Here is a 14,425-nt window from a genome sequence, read left to right as displayed (position 1 = left end):
TCAATACTCAAGGGATCTGTGCAATCACAAGAAGTTCAAGAGATCGCTCTACTCTTCCTACTGAAGATCCTGTTAGCAGTGGCCCTCTGCCAGCTCATCTACTGGAAAGCTGATACATGACTGCAATCAAGATGAGAAAAATATCTCAGGAGATACATTAATTCAGTCAAGGTTGCTGGGGTTTTTTTGCCTTGGTTTAAAACCCATTATTTACATTGCACTTCAGAGGAATAACAATGGTATATCTATGTGTAAGTTTCTAAACAAAGAGGGCAGATGCCAGCCCGTGACATTGGTTCGTAACAGCTGTAACTTCTGTGTATTAGTACTGAACACTGCCAACTTTCCTTGCTGACAACACTCATCAGAAGTCATTCCTTTCTCGGTGGAATTTGCAACAGCTTCCAACCCGTTTCAGACTTTACATACCTGGTGTGATGTACCGGAGCAGGGGACACTCCGATAGTTTCTATAGTCTCATTTTTTTACGATGGCCGTGTTGTGAAAATGAAGCATCTTGATGCTTCAGCCATATATTACACACGAGAGCATCAACTGTTAGTTGTTTGTCCACCTAGCTTTAAGACTTTGTTGTTCTCACTTAAGATATACTATGACATTAGAATTAAGAATGGACTTTGAAAAGCCTAACACTGTAATTGGCAGATACCTGACAATGATTTGCTTGCCTCAGGACAGATACAGTGGGGTTAAAAAAGACATAGAAAAGGATGAGCAAAATGTTCAAGGAGATGGAACAACTACTTTAGAAGAAGATACTATAAAGACTAGGACTCTTTAGTCTGGAGAAAATAAAATTGATGGGGGTTATATGATTGAGGTTTACAAAATCATGGAGGTGGTGAGTGCAGAATTTGCCACACACTAAGTCCCTCAGCAGTAGAGGGACCCTTACTGATGTTAAAAGATGAGCTTAATACAGATAAAAGAAAATAACTTCTAAACTATGAGCTTCTGGGATGTTTTTGCCACAGGAGGTTGTGAAGTCAGATAGTATAAAAGCCATTAGACAAATTCACGTACAATAGATGCAAATGAGATATGAAGGGCAATAGGCAGACATCAACATCCCTAGTTGGATGGTGGTGGGCGCGGGGAGAACTGGAGAGGAGCGGTGGCCAGGCTTGCATCCTCTCCTCAAACAGTAAAGATTTGCTGCTGCGGTAAATGCGCTACAGACCCATTATGGCATTTTTCGTGTTCCTATGTCAAAGTTGTTTGAAAGGCTTATCTGGCTCTCAACAAGGAAAATGTCCCCTACCTTTTTTTCAAAAGAACCTAGGCTGCTCCCTGAACCAAGACTAGATGGTTTTGTGCATTATAATGGAACAGATCTCTCAGGTAAACCACACCAGGATGGGTTTGATCAGTTTGTCTATGGCTGCATATCTGTTTGGGAAATCTTACTCTTGAGCAAAGAACAAATAGGCAGGTCACATCTTTCTAAGCCTTGTTCATCATTGCCCACCTCTCTCTTACATCCTACATTGATGAGAAGTTCATGCTGAGCTCCTGACTGGTGTACCTATTTCCAGCAATGTGCCCAGCCTGGAGGTGACTGGAGCAGGACAAGGACTGCACTAGTTCTGTGACAGCTCAAGCTCCATTCATGCTTTAAGCACTGTATAAATAATAGTAGCAATCTTAATTTGTCTCTGGAGCACTTATCTTGAAATTGGTGCAGCTTCAATTAAGCCTAATCAAGGCATTAAAAAACCCAAATGAGCTTGTAAGTGTTAATTTTTCTACAGAGTTCATCTGATGTGGTCCCTGATGGAGCTAGGCTCTCCCATTCACATGTCATACAGTCCAGTCCTCCAAATACTAGTGAAATCTCCCGTATTTTGTCAGGTAGGACGTACTGCCATTGTACTGTGAGAAGAACTGAGACACACAGTAATTATACTTTTGCCAACACCACAGAGGAGCTTTGTTACAGAAATGGGAGACAAAGCTGTATTTCTTGAGGCTCTGTCACCAGCATTCCCCAGCAAGAGGAGAAGCAGCTTTGCGTTTTAAAATTTGTGCAAATACAAGGAAACAAGGACATCCTTTCCCTTGGTTGAATCAGAAAACGTTTCCAAAGAACAACAGAAAGACCTGGCCAACCCCCTGCCTCACTGTGAGTTCATTCCCTCAACACAGCAGTGTAGGCAGCATGCGAAGACCTCACCCAAGACCTGGCAGAGAGAGTTTCTGCTTCATCCATGCTGCATTTGCCAAACAGCCTGTCCTCCATTTGAAATCCTGAGCCCCCAAATGTCTCAGAGAAGAATTGGGAAAGCGCCGAGGGAAGCTCATGCAGGTTTTATTTTGGCACCATGTGGTCCACAGCACTTCACGGATGCGAGCCATGCAGCATTAACACTAATCCGCTGCCACCCTTCTGCAACATTGCCTGTGTTTTGTCCATCTGTGTTGTGAATCCTGCATGTTTACCATGATATCCTACTAAAGCTGGAAGATGCCATTTTTTATATTTTTAAGATGACAAATACTTTTCCTGTGTCCCTGAAGAATTGACTATTTTATAGATACTTCACTAACATCAATTACTTCTGTTTCACTTGAACTCTTCATCCCTGTATCTCCAAAATATTAAACCCTTTGCAGCTAACCCCAGCAAGAAGCAAAACAGAAACTACAGCACCTGTTTTTCTGAAGGTTTTTGTCACAGTTGAACACTGTGTAAAACAGTCCCATTGCTTCTACAGGAATTACTCAGATTCTTTTGAATGTTCTTGTAAAAAATTAATAAAGATAAGTGTTAAAATGAGAGCAAGGCATTTTCAGTCTCTCTCAATGGCACATGATATTTCTCACGACTTAGACTCAGCTCTCATTTCTGTACTGAACATGGCTGAATTATTGGCTTCTTGGGCCTCAGGCACCATGGAAACCGATTAGTATGTGCTGCTGAATCAGACTTAATTACAACACGAAGTTGCTATGTGGCTTTAGGAAAATTAAGAGTCTCTCCGACTCAGTTTACTCATTGTAATAAATGGGAAAACAGCACTTAATACTTCTTTGAGGATTATCTTCTCTGAGTTGACTTTATCAATAGCACATTGAGAAGCCACAAAACAAGGACAGTTTCTCTAACACAGAAGACTATGAAAAACAAAGAATTCTGAAAGGAGAGAACCTGCAGAAAATATTAGTACTAATACATCTACAGCAAAGCAAGGACACTTTATTTCTGTGTAAGACTGTCACTACCCAGAAGAGCCTAAAGATATTCTAGAAACATCCTTCAAATGAATAATGCAATTCTCTAGTCTCAATTTACAGTAAGACTGTTCTTACTGGAAAAATGCAATTGCTGTCAAGCATCACTAAAATTAATTTATCTGCGGGTTGGGAAAAACTCTTTGAATTACATTCCCTGGAAATAACTATTGTTACACAGGAGAATACTGTATGTTTGTTTCAAGACTAAAGAGCCTTTTAATGAAGTTTGAATCAGAAAAAGAGGTGCAGACTTTGTTTCAAGGACAGGCAAGAAGATATGACTGTTGCAGCAATTCACAGAAAGAGGATGAAGGTCCCTCTGTGTGCAATATGTTATTTCTAGAGCTTTCTTAAGCTGAAATAAATTTTTGTCTAGCCTGATGGGAAAGCATCAGATCCAAAACACTTTTATATAATTTCTCTCATTTTCTGTAGGAGAGGAAACGATTAGGTGTTGAAACATAAAATTTCTGCAACTAATCAGAAGACATATATGTTCAGAGTCCAGCTGCCTTTTTAAATCTGAAGTATCTCAGCTGGTCCAGATTTTATCTGGGCTGCTCCAGCTCCATATTTCAGTGAATGAGAACAGAAACAACCCACCGTACTTAGAAAGTGTCAGTTCTCCATTTCATACTCAACAGTAATTAACTGTACTGGGCATTAGTGTATATACAAGCTGTTCCTCAGTACTGCTGTGCCAAATTCTAGCCGTTACAAGTATCTAATACTGGAAAACATTACATCATGATTAGTAAAACACCCAAGAACAAGTAGCAAAAACTAATAAAGACCTCAGCAGGAAGAACAAAGGATAATATGATAAAATCCCACTCATTCGCTTTGACACTGTTTCAACCACTGCAATGATTTTTTTTTTTAAAATGAATTTTCACAAATTAGTGTTGTCTATGGAGACTGAAAGCTTCATTCAGATCGCATGGCAGAGATTTGACCTCTCTTCATTCAAATGTGATCCTTCACCCATCTCTAACAGCAGCGGGCACAGATAAGAGGTGTCAGCACGGAGCTTGCCACAGGCACAACGTAGAAACCTCCTGGTGTATAAATCTATTGCTGAGGACTGCAGCAGAAACATGATCCAGCCAGTGATGAAGACACCTGCAGACAGGCAGAAGTCTATCCAACTTCAATGGTTTGTGAATAGCGAGACCTCTTTCCAGCTGATTACAGCCTTATTCAATGACTACAATGTTTTAAAGCATGCTGGAAAATGAGCTATACAAAAGAAATACCTAAGTTTATTTGAGTTCTTAACAATATACAATGTGTTCATAATAAATTTTATTTAGATGGTATATGTACAGAACAGATGGTAGGGTTCATGTGTTTAGTAAAAATACTAGACGAAGACAAATATAGTTGATAAAGACTTTAAATTAAGAACTAGGAAATTTTCATAAACAACTTAATTATCAAGCTCTAAATACACTTAAAGCTTTTAGGGCAATCAGATGAAACTACCAGCTACAAAGATATTGTATTGCAAACCTAGTCCTTTACATTCCTAATAGTGGAAGTAACGCATCCACATCCGACTCTCAGTCTCACAAATGTTAATACCCTTTTCTTACAGGAGTCCTGGTCAGAAGTTAATAAGCAATCAGTGTTAAAACTACATCTGCATGTGGCAGTGGACTCTTTCATATATTCAGACCTGCAAAGGTCTAATAGCAGAGCAAGGGCTAAATGTGGTATGTAAACAAGTTGTGATTCCCGATGCTTCATATAAAAGAATGAAATGAGATGGGATGAGAGGACAGGGGGAGAAACTGTTCAGAAATATAGATGACACAGACACTCAGCACAGAAACAGAATTCAGTTTGAACTCCTGAATGGATTTTTTACTTGTGTTTTGCTTCTTTCATGCTTAGTAAAGTGAGAACTATGATCAAAGGTTTTCCTGAAGTTATGGCATACAGCTATCCAATAAGGTATAAACTGAAGATACAGTCTTTTACCTAGTGACATCTTTACCAGTGTCATCTTTCACCATTTGAAACCTTTATCCCTCTGTCATAAATTGTCGAAATTGGAGGGTACGCTGAAATATTCCCAGGGCAGGAAGGGAAAGAGATGTCTCACAAAGAAAGTTTTATCCCATAAACCTCAATTCCACTAGAAAATTATGCTAGGAAATAAGAATGAGGTATTGAGCAGTTTCCCTGTAAGAAATACATTTAGCAGCCATAAATACAAAGGAGAAACAAGAAGAATTTTGCATAATTGACCAAGGAAACATGATGCCATGAATTCAGGTACACAGCCAATACAGCCAGCCAGTTATAAGTTTGGTAGAAAAAATTCTCTCAAGTTCTGTTCATGCTTGTGTATTTCAGCATCTTTCATTGCAAGGAAACCCAGTATTTGCTATAATGAGACTGTGAAAAGGAAAATTTTCACCTGTTCTGCAAATTTTAAAGCAAGTTATGAAAGTTAGCATGCCATCTTATGCTAACTGCAGCATGAAGGACTTGATGGACACCTCAGTGATCACTGCAAACTCACCTACTCAACCTTAGTTTTCAAATAATTAGAGATGTTGCAAACTGAGTGAAGAACGAAACTAACTTTAAAATATAAAACTAATCTAAATTCTTTTGCAGGAAGGGCTAAAAAATACAACACTGGGAATTACCTCACTGTTTTCTTGCCAATGGAACCATCTGAAACTGATTTCCTAATTGATTGCACTGATATTAAGATATATGTAGACATCTTACACACAGATATCTATATACAGTAGTCTGAAGCTCTTCAGTAGATCCAGGTGATACTGTTTCCTTATTTATGCTCTTTCTGGCCATGGACATCATGGCTAAGCCTCAATCTGGAAAAGATGTAGATGACGCTCACTGGCAAGGTCAGATATCTACAAGAGCTGGCAGGGTGTATGTTAGATCCATCTGCTTAGGCATATATACAAATTATTTGGCAAGGCATGGATAATATCACAGTAATTTTGGATCAGATTACTTTTAGATTGCCAGGTGGAAGTTGAAAGATTTTGATCATCTGTTGTTCACAAAAATGCTGTGACTCCTCCTTCTGAATGCAGACCTTGCTACAGACATCCATGCCTTGGATGCCTGTAGGTTAGGGTACTCACAGTGGGGATTAATTAACTATTTCTCTTAGTCATCTGTCCCAATGGGGTAATAAAAATGTACCTTCCAAGAATTGCTGTTTACAAGGCAATTAATTTAGCATGAAAAAGTAATTCATTTCATCCATTTCTAGTTTTGAAAAAAGTTTTAAAATAGATTTGAATTTACCTAGACAATTCTGATTTCTTTTTTTAGTTCAGTATCGTTTATACAGCTGGACTTACATTGACAGAACAATGCAACAAAAAAGGTTGCCCACTGCTCGCAAGCATCATGAGAAATACTATTTGCTAAATGGCACAGAAGCTAGATTATGAAAAGAAGATACATTGATATTGGTTTTGTTGCTGCTTCCCCTGCCACTTGGCTGACAACTCCCTCTGAAAACTTACACAGTGTTAGTGTCTGAAGTACAAATGCAGGTAACAGTTATTTATACCCCACTATCTTCAGCACAGTATAGTTATCTCCTATGCCAGTCTAGCTTCATCTGGCACCTGATTAGACAATAATTGGGCATGGCAGCTGCACTTCTTAGTGACTTCCTTGTCCTTGTTAATAAATCACAATTGTCAATTTATAGCAAATTAGGCGAACTCTGCTCTCTTAAGCCTCATTTTATTTAAATCAGAAAGATTTATGATCCTCCAGGGTATAATACACCTTCCATTACCTCTGTAGCTAGTAATCAAGAATATGCCTGTCAAAGTCAAAGTGCAAGGATTCATCATATTATTTTTTAAAAACTCTGGTTCTTCTCCTATGAGTATGAAATTTAATTCTCAGTGGACATCTGAGGTTTATTTTGCAATTATATTCATTACCACGTAAATCCTGATTGTCCTTCTAAACCTCTCCTTACATAAGCACTTTGGGTTTCAATTGTCTTTTGAGCTTTTAATCAATGACAGAAGATACGTCATTAATCTATCATGAAGTCAATTCACATAGCACATATTTGAACCGAGTCCAGAGGTGCCAAAGTGGATGGGGCAGGCACTCTAGAGCTTCCAAGGTTACTCGATCAACTGGCTGATGCAGATCACTGTGTGAATGTTTTGGGGAATGTTCAAGAAAATCAGGAACACTGAAAATAGTCGATTTTGCTCAGGCTTGCCCCTGCACATAAAATCCAGCTCAAAATATTTGATGTAAAAAGAGCATTGAATATTTTATATGTAGTCTCTAATTCAACCAATATTCATGAATGAGAACCATATTTTCAGTACCTTCAGAACACTTAAGGGCCTATTTCTTTTAAAATACATGTTGCAATGACAACAAAACTTTCCCTCTCAGGCTATCAAAAGTCAGTGTCTCTTTTCTAACATGAACACTGTACAGAAAGTTATAAAGATTGGACATTTGTACAGAAAACATGATTTCTATTAATAAGAAATAAAAGAAAATATAATTGTTGTATTACAAACTTATTGCTTAAGGCAATTAACCTATGCCTAACACTTAAGCTATTGAACACAGCCTGCATGAGAGAGGATGGACATATTACATGCAGGAACCCAATGAAACCTAACACGAGGCATGGCTTATGAGATAAAAAATTTCTCTTAAGAACTCACTAGATTTCTGAAATAAATAAAGATGCTGGAAAAATCACAGTCCATTTGAAGAAACTTTTGCTGGTGTATCCCTGTCTGTTAAGGATGCAGGCTTCTGGTCTGGAAGAGTTCTGTACTGGTAAAAGGTCTCACACTGACATGCATCTTATATCAGCAAAAATGCCAGTCTGTTTTGCTTGTGGAAGCTCCGTAAAGCTTCCCCTACAAGGCTTGATGGTTCAGAGATACCTGCAATCCTTTCTGGCATAAACTAAGACTGTAATTTGATAATGGGTTGAATTGTGACAGGTCACCTAGGCAGGCAGCAATGTTTTCAGAATCAAACGCGCAAATTTTTCAGACTACTAAAGAAATCAAACATGCTCACTGTGACAATGAGCAAGAGCACATTTATTTCAGAGGCGCTCAGAAGTACGAGGAGGGGACCCCCAGGGGGCCGTGGCAGCAGGCGCCTCCCTGAACCAGCTCAGCGTTGGAGCCTGACTGCCAGCAATGGAGCACAGAGAGCTTTGGCACAACTTTACCTGCAGTGTACGTGCACTTACACCTGCACAGTAATCTACTGATTCTCAAGCTAGTCTGGCATTATATCATTTCTGCTAACAGAAGAGTTTACTCTCACATGATAAAGAAAGTTTTCTTTTCAGCTTAGCCTGCTTACAGCAACTTCACCGATTCCATCATCCCCAAAGGAAAAGGGAAAAGAAGCAATTAACCTCATAGGACAATCTCTGTTCATGTTCTTGGACAGCAAAAGAAACCCAAAAGCCGTATCGTCAAGTACAGTCAATGCCAAGAAAGCCTCAAAGATAATAGATGACAGACAATCACAAGAAAATCTAACAATAAGGATTTTCAGCTGTGACCAACTACTTCAACTGATTCAATTATGCGGAAATGGTGGGATGCAGAAAATTAAGAGCTGGTTAAACAGAACTTGATTAAGCAGAGTTATAGCAACCAGCAATCACCTGAAAGACAGACAAACCACAGAGGAAGAAAAACTACTATTTAGTGTAATAGGACCAGACAAACACAAGAACAAGAGCCTGAAACTCAGACTAAACGCCAGCAAAAGCTTCTCCTATACCCTGGGAAAAGAAAAATTGTAAATCTGGTCTCTCAAGGCATTTAGAACTAGACCAGAAAAACAGTAGTAAAAACAAAGCAAGGGGCAATAATCCACATTGACAAAAGAATGAATATGATGGGTGCCCACCTGTGGGTATGGCTTACTATTCACCTTAACTGCTCAGCCACTTCTGATGCAGCACTGAACAAACACAGCAAATGCCTGAAGCTGCTCAACATCTGCTTTCTTGTTGGCCTAACAAAAATGGAAATACTTCTTCAGAGCTGGCTTTATTGTTAAGAGCCCTCATTAGGGCATGCCACAATACATTACTATGTTTTTTACAGGGCTTGTGGTGGGTGTATGCATGCCTCACCACCTTCAGCCAGCAACTGTGGTGGTAATCGCTCCTAACATCTTTCATTTTTATGCTCTTCTAGATGTAAATCTTCCTCTTCTTTAGACCTGCTATAACAGAAAGGGCAAAAAGAAAGAAATACAAATCTGACTGATGCATAGTAAGTTTTATGGAATAAGCACACACAGGAAAACATTGTGATTCCTGCAGGTTTTTTCTGCCCTAGGAGCATTATATGAAATAACCACTGACTGCTGACACTGGTGTTTGCCCTGAAAAATCCATACATAAATATGGGTCTACTCATTTTACGTGGCCACCCATTACCTCTCATCCCTAAAGGCTTTCTACTTTATTTTACTAAGAGTGGAAAATGTTTCTTCAACATTAATTAATAAGTATTTTCAGTATGGATAAAACAAACAAACAAAAAATAAAACACCCCAGATCACATAAACACACGCTTCGGGAGAATTTATTAGAATGAAAGTTCAAGGCAGAATCACCTCACACAAACAGTATTTTGCTGCACTGACTTCTTCATATGAAAACCTGGCATTGAGCTTACATTCCACTGCCTGTCCCCCCGACCCTGACACTGGGAGAGGAAAGAGGCCAAGACAGCGTAACACGTGACAGCAGAGACGTTTGCTCTCCCGTCTCACGTGGATGCGGGCAGGCTGGTTTAAGCGTTCCTTCCAATTTCTCCTTTTGCAATTCCAACTTGGGGATTTATTTGTGCACTGAATGATGTATATGGGGACTTATATGCATATGTTAATAGATCCAAAGAAACAAAAGCACAGAGTTACATTTCCAAACAGTATTAGCCTAACAAACTAGGCATGGACTCACACAGCTGGCATGCATCAGCAGCCAAACTCTACACTCCATTACATTCATATAGCCCCACCCAAATCAGCATAACTGAGAAACTGGCCCAATGGAAGAAACTTGCACTGTCTCGGCCTTGAGCTGTACAAGCTGGCCAGAATATCTGTACATGAGCAAACACTATCATATCTATGTCTTAATATCAGTTCTGTGTTGAATACTCCTCCAACATGCATTATTCTAGGACTCTTAACAGATTATTCACGTAACACTACAGAAGTACACCTACACGGCAAAATGCAAATAGAGCAAACTTCATTTGCCTGTGCTCCAAGCAAATGCAAGGCCATGTGCACCCTCATGAGCGACCAATGCAGTTAGTGCAGCACTGAGTCCATGCTAATTGTATGGGGTCTGTACTGATAGAACCTGCTTATCAGCCCTGCGCTAGCAGCCACAGCTTCTGCTCAGCTACATCTATCTGCTCGAGTGCTGGCACATGAGTTGTATCTGCGTACAACGTGATAGACACGAATCCCGCATATCCCAGAGACACTCTGCTCTGAGATTCTTCATTTCTAACCCTGTTTCCAGGGACGAAAACCTGGCGCAGGGGGTGGGGAGGAGGAAGAGCCAAATTCCTAGCAGAACTTTGGAGCCAGCTTCCTCACTAAATATCATTCTGGCTTCAGTATAATGCCTCCCACCACAAGAGTCTGGCTGCAAAGAACACTGTCTCTCCAAAGCCCAAGAGCTTTACCCAGGATTTTTCCAATTGTATCTGTCATTCTGGATGACTGGTGAAATTGCTTGAACCCTCAAGATACTGCAGAGCTGCTAGAAAAGTCAGGACACTGGCTGAACTCAACAGGGAGGTGAATAGAGTTGGATAAAATTTACAGAGCAACTCTAGCACAGTCACGCATCAGCATCTGTTGCCTGAAGTGTGGGATATGTGCTATACTAATTTTACCTATCTTCACTTTCCATTTCAGACAGCTTTTGGTAAGAGCAGAGCCCGGAGTTGACAAATACCCTGCCTCCCAACAGCTCAGGCTCCCATTTATCTGAGCAATCCAAGAGGCTGTGGCAATGCCTAGGCAGGTACTGCATTTCATATTGCAGGCTGGCAATGTTCTTTCATTTCAGGTAAAGTGCAGGTGTAGTTTAAACTCTCCTTCCACAGTTCTACAAATAACTCTATTCCGAAGAAAGAAAATTATTCTCCTTCATTTGTTCTTACCTTAGTTTTAAGGAAAAAAAAAAAAAGTATGAAAGACACAAAAATCGGCCAAAAAATCCAAAAGGGCATTTTCAGAATACAGCTATGGCAAAATACACTGAGCATTGGTTTCACTCACCTTAGTTTTTACTAGAGCTATTCAAGTAAATCCTTTCTCAATGGCTTATTGATTGCAAGCTTGATTATTCTCTTGAATTCTAACACCCATAGACTTGACTTTACAGTATCAATGGGAATACATAAAAGCCACACATTCTGCAGGATAAATGAATTAGTATAGTACCATTATCTATTTACCAGCCACCAGCTGCACTCACACACACTTGCATCGCAGGTGGCCAGAAGCATTTAAAGCAGAAGAAAGCTTCATTTCTCTACTTCTAATCATACTTCACAATCTAAACCACACATATTATTTAAATAATCTTTCAAAGAATGCTATGGAGAAGAGAAAAAAACCCCACTGGATAATTACACCTATGTCTGTGTTTAATATAAAAACACAAGTTTCATAACATTAAGAGACATTTCCTGCCAGCATCGGTGGCACCCTGGAGCTCAAGCTTGTGCAGCCTGCCAGTCACCATAGGTGGCACTCTCACACCATCTCCCACTGTCTTTGGGGCTTTGTCCCCAAAGAACAACCACAAAAGCACTGTTTCAACCATGGCTTATCTATAGCAAACACATTCATCACCCATTTTAAGGAAAGAGCAGCAGCAAAGCCTTCCCCGCTCCTAAGTGAGCAATCTGTATTTCTGTCCTCATCAAACACAACTGCTCAGCCCGCTGGCCTCTCAGCTCAGGTGGTCCATGAGTGATCTCACTTTTAAGTTTACTCAAACCCATCATGGGCAGCATTATACATTGCTAAAAGCCCCATAAGGTATACATTCGATAGCAAAACCACTTTTGTGATCATGAAAAAGAAGAGATTGAGTCATCAGCAATGTGGTAGCGAAAAACAAGACTATAGGCTTTTGTGACTACAGTTAACTGCTAGAAGTTCCTGATTCTATCAGGCACCAGTCTGGCAGCTGGTAACTTAGGTGGCTTTCTGCTAGCTGGACTACTGTTTTTTTTTTTTCCTGAAGGCTAGCATGAGCCCAGGAACCCTATCAAGTAGTCTGTAACTGTCTGTCCCTTTCCAGGGAACATTATAAAGCCGTCAGCTCATTTGAATGAGCTTACATTTGAAAAAGGGTGGGTTTTCACTTTATTGATGCACTCCTCCACACAGGATTTTTTCAAAATCTACATCAAACAAGGAAAAACAAATGCTGAGAGGGCAGATTTAGGGCAATTTATCAAGGTCTGGGAAATAGCTTCCAGATGGATAGAGCTGTTTGGTGCTGGCTGGTGAGAAGGAAGCAAGGTATTGTTATTGAATTAGCATGAATCTCTGGTGGAGAGCTGCGTGGTAGATAGAGTGCTCCTTTCATATGGTTTGCATTTGGACCTGTCATATTTCATTTTTATTCAAAAACCTGTGGTAAAGACACACAGTTCTTTTTTGCTTATTAAATTTCCACCAATTCTCCCTGTACTGTTATCCAGTCAGTTTTTTTAAACTCTGTTCTAAGTGCCATGCCTGGGTCTGTTTGCTCTTTGCCACGCTTGGATGACAGTTTGGTGCTTACAAGCTCACAAGTGGTTTTAGGTTTTGCATTCACACACTGAATGTTACCTGAGAAAGTGTGTGAGACGAGAAAAGCCGGATGCTCTATGAGATGTTTAAACTGAGTCACTTCAAGAGTTTATCAAAACCTAAGTAAAACGATGCATACTTAGGTCTAATGCACACTAGAAAGTGATTCCTAATACAACTAGAGGATTATTCTTAATTATTCTTGTTAATAAAGCCTCCCTTTGTAAACATGTCTCCTAGTAGTATAAATGCATCTATCTATATCATTTGCTAATACAGAAATATTGCAACCCCCCCCAACCCTAATTGCACAGAAAAGATATGCTCATAACCAACAAATTTCTACTTTGAATAACCCGTTCCATGATACGTGCCTTATAGAGTAAGACATACACAAAGATTTATGTATTTTTCCTGCTAGTTCTGAAAGTGCTTACTTTTCAAGTTACCCTAACAGTCACCTAGTCCCATCAGAAGAATTCAACCTAGCTTATGTTAAACATCAAATTAAAATCACCGTTCTTCTATTAACCTGAGGAGATAAACAGCCATATTTTCCCCTCATTGCAAAGATGTATTAATTGTTACTAAGTAGTTAATTTCAGTTAAATGAATTTTTGACAATAAGGTCTTTTAAGATCCTGAAAAGTTGCTGGTTGATATGCCAATGGCTAGAAAGGTTTTTAATAAGAGGAAATTTGCAATGGCTTTGTCAATTATTTAGGAGAATTGTTATTATTCTTGAGTACTAGGCATGGGGGCACTGGGGTGAAATAGAAGAAATAAGCTTTACATCTCTTTTTCAACGTTTCAGGGATCTACCACAATTACTCTTGTTACCATCGGGGATGTATTCTAGGCAAACAGAGAAAGGAAATGGTGATATCATCAGAACCAACTAATTCCTAACTCCTACCTGAAATGTAAGACATGGATACTTGTGTTTACTTCCCACATGTATGTCTGGTTTTGCCCTTCTTTTTTTTTCCCTTTAGTTCTTATTACTGTGTGTTTTATGAGCATCTGCTTCAGCTGACCAAGACTCTGCAAGAAATATCCAGTGAGGCAAATAAAATAAGTCTACAAGATGAAACCTACTTCTTTGGCCATCACATCTGATCCCCCCCAAGTTGTTAAACAGATCTTATGCCTCATTTATTACTTACACTTAATCCTTCAGCTACTGACTACTGAGCTAGGTTTCCAGTTATACCAACTCTGAAACAAAGTCTTGGTAGCCTTGAGCTCTCATGGTGCAGTGTTAACGACAGGAGTTATACATCACTATCGAAGAAACTGCATTACT

At 39.5% G+C, this 14,425-nt stretch overlaps 1 protein-coding gene across 2 annotated transcripts in view; it reads right to left on the bottom strand.

Annotated features, from left to right (window-relative positions):
- SLIT3 (slit guidance ligand 3) overlaps positions 1–14,425 on the bottom strand; it is a 528,649-nt gene that overhangs the window by 63,069 nt on the left and 451,155 nt on the right. The gene's annotated exons all lie outside the window — the stretch shown is intronic.

Source organism: Strix uralensis, chromosome 14, assembly GCF_047716275.1.
Source record: "Strix uralensis isolate ZFMK-TIS-50842 chromosome 14, bStrUra1, whole genome shotgun sequence".
NCBI classification, from domain to species: domain Eukaryota; kingdom Metazoa; phylum Chordata; class Aves; order Strigiformes; family Strigidae; genus Strix; species Strix uralensis.
Note: the sequence above shows the minus strand (reverse complement) of the source record. Positions and strands in the feature narration are given on the sequence as shown.